This window comes from Piliocolobus tephrosceles, chromosome 9, assembly GCF_002776525.5.
Source record: "Piliocolobus tephrosceles isolate RC106 chromosome 9, ASM277652v3, whole genome shotgun sequence".
In the NCBI taxonomy this organism is placed as follows: Eukaryota; Metazoa; Chordata; class Mammalia; order Primates; family Cercopithecidae; genus Piliocolobus; species Piliocolobus tephrosceles.
Window position 1 is genome coordinate 16,133,081 of NC_045442.1, and position 8,264 is coordinate 16,141,344.

Below are 8,264 nucleotides of genomic sequence, written 5' to 3' on the forward strand. Positions count from 1 at the left end.
CTTCCTAAGTGCATTCCCTAATCGATGTCCTGCATGCTAATTTGTGTCTCAGACCCAATGCAGTCCCCAGCATGTCTGTGTCCCTGTTCATAGCCAAGACCCATGGGCCAACTCCTTACCCTTGTCATTCAGAAGAGATGATGAGATCACAGTCTCTGAGATATGGTTCATTCACAAATACACTCTAGCGCGTTCTCAGATGACCTCTTCCCCAACTCTGTGCCAGCCAACGCTTCACAAAGGTCTCCCTTCACGCTTAGATTTCTGTGAAGGAGCTCCCCCTCCCTTTCTAATTTCATCTCCTTTCATGATCTTGATTCTGGAGCCCTGTCCTTGTTCAGCACCTGTCTTGGGTGCAGATCAGAAGCAGACCTTTAGATGAGAATTTATCTTACCACACCTGCATGGTGGCTCATGCCTGTAATCCCAGCATTTTGGGAGGCCAAGGCTGCCGGATCACTTGAGGTCAGGAGTTCAAGACCAGCCTAGCCGATATGGTGAAACCCCATCTCTATTATAAATACAAAAACTAGCCAGGTGCGGTGGTGCATGCCTATAGTCCCAGCTGCTAGGGAGGCTGAGGCAAAATAATCGCTTGAACCCAGGAGGTGGAGGTTGCAGTGAGCCGAGATTGTGCCACTGTACTCCAACCTGGTGAAGGAGTGAGACTTCGTCTCAAAAAAAAAAAGAATATATCTCATCTAAAGGTCTGGATTCGTGAGAAATTAAGGAAGTGCTCCCAGGAAAGATTGGAGGGAGGACATGGTAGGGGAGCAAGATAGACAGAAGAAAGAAGAGTGCAGTTTCAGGTGAAGTCCCAGCCCCAGCTGGGGACCAGTCCCATGGGGAGTTCTAAAGGCTAAATTATACCTCCGAGTTTGTCCTGCCTCGAGCCGAGAAAGCTAGGCTTTCATATCTCTGCTCCAGCCAGTCCTTAGCTGCAAACCTTCCCAGAGGGAGATCATCAGCCCTAGGGCACGTACAGCCCTCTGCCTGAACTAAGTGGCTCCAGTAGCTCTAAGGTAGCATCTTGAAGAGCGAAGGGAAGCAGAGCACAGAGAAGCTTTTGGGTGCGCACACAAAAAAGGCAAAAGGAACGCCGTTTTACATGAAGGACAGTGCTCCAGCAGCCCCCTCTACAGCACCACCATGACATCTAACTCAGGAGTGGAAAACACAGAGGGTTTGCAGAAGATACTGTGGTGCCAGGAAAAGAAAACCAAGCTTGGTCCAGAATCCCAGCCTTGCCCGTGGTCTGCTGTGTGACCTCAGCACCTCTCTGAGCCTCAGTTTCACCATCTGTAAATGCAGGATAATAAGGCAAATGAACCCTCCCTACCTCTCAGGCTTGTTGTGTGGATTAAATAGAACTATGTGAGGGGAAGTGTTTTGTAAACCATGGGGGGATTCCTGTCCTGGAAGATGCAGCCTGCTGTCACCAACATAATCGAGCCCTCTTCCAAAACTCAGCCTGTGATTTCCTCCTCTCTCCCCTGCCTACTCCCCCTTGCCAACCTCATTTACTCACTCTCCTTAAAGGCTTCTATGTCTATTAAACTCCTAACTCAAAATAACCTGATAAAATGTTCAGGGGGGACTCGCTGGTTCCAAATAGATATATGAGGATCAGGTTGGCCCAAAACACAAAACTCAGAGCCCCAGCCCAGCAGAGGTACATTCCGCAGGCCTGGAAGACTGACCCCAGCCCACTGAGCTCTCTGCAGCCAGCTCATTAAATCCTAATCACCAGGACTCCGAGCCAGGTGGGGAGGGCGCTGTTTGTACAGGGTTTCCTGCGAGGTGCTGGGAGGAAACTACGCTTACATGATCTGCCCAGAAAGTCTGCCTGGGGAGGATCCCCAGCCTAGGGTCTCAGCACCCTGCCCACGTGACCCATCTTACGGCTGAGAACCCCTTCCCTTTCACCCAAAGCCCTGTTTGAAGTCTGACTCAGGTCTGTGGGGTAGATCCAAGGCGCCCTTAACCCAGGGGGAGTGTTTATGTCTTGGAAGAGGAAAGTTTGACTGATCCCCAGGGTGGGTGAAGAGAAGGGCTGAGAAACTGCTGACTTTGTTGTTTAGTTTCAACCATATTTTTGTCCAGCTGCTGAAACGGAAGCATCATAGCAGCATGGGTACTGGCCTGAGAACCAAGAGGTTTGGCATGAGGTCCCGGCTTTGTTGATGACTTCTTGGGCAAGTCAACCACCCTGTTGGGGCCACGGTGTTCTCCCCTGCACCATGGGAGTGATAATACTTCTCTCCTACCTCTTCAAAAGGGTTTGAGGAACACAATGGCAGGAGAGGTGACCTCAAAGCTGGAGCTTTTCTGTGCAGGTGGAAGTAGAATGAGGCTTATGTGCAAGATGCTTTACCCACACCATCTCCTTGAATCCCAAGAGAGAAATATTACCCCTTTTGCAGATGAAGAAACTGAGGCCAGCTGGCTCCCACTCTCATGCTCTTTCTGCCTTAGAGGGGAGCATCCAAGGGGCCCGGGTGTAGAAAAATCAACAACGGGCAAACGTTTTATCACTCATTCACCCAGTAAGGATATTCTGGAGCGGGGGCCTGGTTGATGACTGATATTGGCACATCCTGCTGCCCCCCAGGGACATCTCCCCTCCTACTGAAGCTCTGCCTCCCTTCAGCCTGGTCTCCAGAGACTTCACCATTTAACTCCAGGCCAAAGGGCAAAGCCAGAGCAGAGCTGCCCCCAGCAGTCTCCAGGCTGCTTTTGCCATTTGACTCTCATTGGGCAACTCGTGAAGGCAGAAAAAAGACCTCACCATGAACTAATGGGCCACACTGCAAGTCTGGAAGTCAGGGCTGAACCACAATAATAACAAGAATGAGAATAGCAATAACTAGCATGTGTTGAGCCCTTGGTCTGAAACAGGCACCATGCTAGGCTCTTCAGATATATTACCTTCATCTCTTTGCAGTCCTCTGAGACAAGGGCATTTGCGGGCCAAGATCACGCAGCCAGTGAGGAAGAGAGGCAGGCTTCAAAGCATCATCTTTCTGCCTCCAGAATCCACACTCTTATCTACAGCCCCTCTTTCCCTGACATACTGGGCTACTTTGGGCAGGGCCCCCCACTTTCTTGGCCTCAATTCCCCTGCTACCCTGCAAATTGCTGGAGTCAGACTTTCTCTTCCAAATTTGACAATCGAGTGTCTTGACCTGGTAGATGAAATGGGGAGGGTGGCCCAGCTGGCCCTTTCCCTGGAGAAGGGGACACAGATCCCAGCTAAGCCAAGCCTGAGCACAGTGGAAGGGAAAGCCTCAGGATGGGATGAGCCCCACCAGGCAGCTTCTCCTTGGAAGCCAGATTTTGCACTGACGCCAAAACTAAAGCCCCTTTTCAACTTCCCAGTGCAAACTGCTCGCTGTAAGTGACTCCTGAGCTAATGAGCTCGGAATGTCAACTTCCATCAGTCAGCCAGCACAGACACGACACGATGAAACGCCCTACGCAGGAGGAGGTATGGTTCTCTTGCCTCTTTCTGGTTTTTTGCAGTAACATTCGTCACTGCTACACATGAAAATAAAAACCAGATGGAATCCCTGAGATGCAGAGAAGGATCTTTCCTTCCTATGCAGTAGGATAAAGGCTGCGATGGGCACCTAGGGTCACTGTGGACAGGGTGGAGCTGTCAGCTTCTCAGCAGAGCAACCTCCCAGCCAGGGCCACAGATGAGCAACACCCAGCTCTTACCTGGCTCTTCTCCTTGGTTGGGGCCTAAGAGGAGGATGGAGCAGGTAAAGAACTGATGTCACTCCAGCCCTTCAAAACTCTGGCCAGGTCATGGACACTCGCTCCCAGCTTCTCCCACCTAGCGCCCTCTGTCCAGCCCTGGACACACCCCTGGGACCACTCTCTGAGTGTCACCCCTGTGCCACATGACTGCAAGCTCAGGGTGCTGAACAGAACACACTGGGCTGAGAGTGGGCCAGGACCAGAGCCTGATGCTCACATCCTCCGGGAAGCCTTTCCTGATCACCACACAATGCCAGGCATTGGTGAGTGAGACCGGCCCTCTCTTTTGACATCTTCCTAAACTTTAAGGCCAAGTCACGTGACTTTACCACCACTTGCCTTGTTCATGCAATATGTCATGTGTGACCTGCATAGATCCTTACCTGGACTCTCAGCAGCTCCTAGGGGATGAGCAGCACTACATACTTTCTTTGAGGGCCCCCTTAGCCCCTAGCAGAGTGCCTGGTTTATCAAAACTGTTCTATAAATGTGAACAGAAATAGTATAGTTATAATATCACTTTGATTAGCATTAATATAGCAATAATGATCATCTACCCCCACCCCGAGTGCTGTGTGAACACTGGACAAAGTATTTTACCTCATTAACTCACCTCCCCAAGTCTCATCTCTGCTACACAGCTCAGCCAGTCTCCTGCACACCACGGTGCCCACTAACTGCAGCTCCCACCCCTCCTAGGCGGGCTCAAAGCCCACACACCAACAGAATCCAGTCCAGCTGGGGCTCAACTGGGGACTAGTGGCCTTTTTCTAGTTCCACAGCAAACATCCTAGAGGCCCAGCAGATCTCCCTGAGCCTCCATTTGCTCGTCTGCAAAGTGGAAAAGGTCCCTGCCCAATAAGGGGTGGATGAACAATGACTTAGAAAGAGGCTGATCCTAGCTGGGACATCCATATGGGGTTTGGGGGCGGGGTCTGAGCTAGGTCCTTCCCTCTGTCCATTTTTTGTTGCTATGAGTCAGTTCCATCCTGAAATAGCCGTGGTGCCCAGGCAGCTGCCCCCAATCAACAGGCTAATGTGATTGGGTTGCCAGGCATTGGTCAGTGAGGGAGAGGTGGGGTTCAGATCTGGAAGACAGTGTAGCCAGGACCTCAGTGCCCTCAGGGTTCTAGCAAAGTCCTAAGCCCTACCCTGGACCTTTTCCCTTATTTTCTCCCTTTTTCCTCCAACCCCCAATCTGAGAGCCTCCTGAGTAAACCACTTGTCTTCTAAGCCAAGAAGTTATCCAGCTTTCAGTCCAATTCATTGCTGATTTGGGGACCCGCCGGGTAGGGTTGCCAGGTATCTTATATACAAGGATGTGTCCCATATTTACTTATGTGACCCAGCTCCTGTATAGACTGTCAAAATGGTCCATAATTAACACCCTGTATCCAGCTTTTGTCAATAAATTACAAAAATTCAGCCATTAGAACTATTTTTCTAATTTAGCTGGGCATCCTATCTCTTTATTTGCTAACTCGGCAATGCTACTCCTGGGTCCAGGTGCTCTGAGATTCCCAATCAGAGCATCCCCAGGGCAGTCATTTCTACACAGACCATGGAAGCAGCTCTGTGCATGTCCGTGTGTGCATGTATATACACACGTGTGCTATGTGTGTGCATTACCTGTGTCCCTCCATGCCCAGTGGGCGCATGCTCAGTATGTTCACTAACAGAAGTCTGTTGAAGGCATGAGAATGAGTCATCTCCACCCAACTCTAAACAAAGCCTGGAGAATAGGGGCAGCCACACCAGGGGTCTAGCTGAGTTACTCTAAGACAAAAAAATGCTTCAGTCACCTTTCCCATTGGGATCTTTCCTGATAAGCTTAGGATTCATCCTGCCAAGCCTCCCTCGGATGCTGAAGAGAAACTGCTCTATGAGGTGCTCAAGGAGGCCTCATCACGGACCTACCCGGCTGAGAAGCTCCATTGGTCCAACTCCTTCACCGCTCAGGTGAGAAAACGGAAGGCCAGAGGGGGAAAGGATCTTGCCCGATGTCACATAGCCGTCAGAGACAGAATTGGAACTGGGATCCCCATCTCCTGGATCTAGCCCAAGGCTTGTCCACTGCCTACAATGACTCTTTCTGATAGCAGGGCACAGTCAAAAGAAAGCTGAACTCTCGAGAGTTCAATAGCAGCCATTTGTTCCCCAACTTGCAGGAATATAGTAGTGCCTAGCATTTATTGAGCTCCTATGGCATGCTAGGCTCATTTAATATACACAATACCCCCACGTTGTAAATTTTACTATTGCCTTCATTTATGCATGAAGAAACGGAAGCCAAAATACTTACCCCGGGTCACATGGTTGGCAAGGTTAGTGGCCTCTTTACCCAGATGTGCACTTTGAACCAAGGTAGGAAACTGGCTTCCTTGTGCTAAATAAACTGGGCTCTGTAACCCAGTTCTTCAGATGCCTCAACGGCTGCTGTGAGTGAGCGCCTGTGAAGGTGGGCTATCATTTAATCACCAGGATCTGAATCCTCTTTCTCCAAGCCAAGGGCAGCTATATCTCCTGGCCACTTTTCTTGCCTGAGTCATCAATTTCAGCTAAGATCTTTAAACTCACCTCACTAAGAGATTTTCCAAGTCTTATGCCTGGGACAGGGGACAGGAAGTGATCATGTTGCTCCCTTGTAAACCCTGCCTTTCAACTCTCCCCTTGAGACAAGACACTCTCCCTCCTATCCTTCTGAATGGTTCTTCCCTGTGCACCTCCTGCCCCCACAACCCCATCTTTCCATCTTTCCATTCTCAGCTCAGCCCAGCCACTGCATTCAGCAGCCATTTGTCACAGCGCCCGACACCACACAGGGGTACTGTTTGCTCCCTTGCCTTCAAGAAAGTAAGTAGTTTTTTGGTTGATAGCCAGTTAAGGGGACTGGATATGGGCAGAGAACTGTGTACCAGACCCCTCCCCAGGGAAGTGCCCTGGCATGTTATCTGGCACTCCTGAAATCCAACGCCAGGCTGGGGGGCAGCCAGGTGTGCCTAAGACAAGGCTGTTTTCCCTCTCTGGAGAGGCCTCCTCCATGCGGAGGGGTCGCAAAGGGCTCTGCTTCCTGCTGTTGGGCTGCCAGGACGCCCCACAGGGTAGGGATTTCATCTCCAAGCCTGCTCTGGCTGGGTCTACGTGCTCTCCCGCCTCCTGCAAGCACCTAGGTTTGACCTCCTGAGTTTGCCCAGCGCTCCCCTGTCTCCCCTGTGGTCCTCACTTACCTCACAACATTTCTGGGTTGGCCAAGATTACCCTCCTCCCTCCTTTCTCTCCACCCATTGCTGCCCCCATTAAGCTCTCCCTCCCCACTGGCGCGTGCTCCCAGGGGCTCTGTCACTCCTTGGTACAGCCTGCAAATGAGCTTGTCCGGAGGCCAGAAAGCATCTCCACCCAAATCCCTTATCTGCCATTTATCAGCTGTGTGACCTTAGGCAAGGTACTCAGCCACTCTGAGCCCAATATCCTCATTTCTAAAACGGAGTTGGTGAGAGTTTCTACCTCTCTGAGGGCATCATCAAGAGGATTAAATGAGAGAATGCACATAAAGTTCAGAATTGAATGGCACAGAGCACATTCAATAGCTGTTGGTCACAACCCCTGTCTCTGCAAATACTCAAAATCTTATACCTGCCTTCTAATTTTCCCCTGGTCTTGATTGTTTTAATTTATGGTTTTCCCATATTGATTTCTTACTGCTTTATTTTTACATTATAATGTGTTTATACCTTATATGTATTAATAAAGTTTAATTCGAATCCCTGAGGGCCACTTCAGATATTTTGTGTAATCAGGTAGGAAAAGTAGACACTCAGAGAGCCACACAGACAGGCAGAGGTGATGGGGAAGACAGGGCTGGGAGAGGGGACAGGAGGAGGGGCAGTGGGGCAGGAAGGAGAAGAGGAGAGACTGAGCACCCCTAGAAGGACTGACCACCAAAGGACAACCAAGAGGGGCAAGGACCAGCCCCACTCCCTCGTGCCACATTCTTACTGCCTGTTAGGAGAGACTGGACTTACAGGTTTAGAGGGAGGGAACCACTGGGAGCAGCAGGGTAGGGAAATGATGGTGGGCAAGGCAAGGAAGTGCTACCCGTGAGGGCACGGAGGCAGGAATGCCAGGCCCCTGTGAGCCAGGCCGAAACCAGGTCCTTAAAAGGAAACTTCAGCAGAAAATGTTCCCACCCTCACTCATCTCCCCCTACACACGCAGACCCTACACACTACCCAGACTCATCCATACACACACACACACCCCCATAGACACACATGCACACCCACACACACACGTGCACACCCACACACCCACACACATCCACACCCACCCACACACGTGCACACCCACACACACCCACACACAGACGTGCACACCCACACACAGACGTGCACACCCACACACAGACGTGCACACCCACACACCACACACATCCACACCCACACACACACGTGCACACCCACACACAGACGTGCACACCCACACACACCCACACACATCCACAC

The 8,264-nt window shown here is 50.9% G+C and overlaps 1 long non-coding RNA gene across 1 annotated transcript in view; it reads left to right on the forward strand.

Annotated features, from left to right (window-relative positions):
* The first annotated feature begins 5,589 nt into the window (after positions 1-5,589).
* LOC111550751 overlaps positions 5,590-8,264 on the forward strand; it is a 4,038-nt gene continuing 1,363 nt past the window's right edge. Inside the window, exon 1 of the long non-coding RNA XR_002734168.1 lies at positions 5,590-5,721. This is a non-coding gene — a long non-coding RNA (uncharacterized LOC111550751). The remainder of the gene's footprint in view (positions 5,722-8,264) is intronic.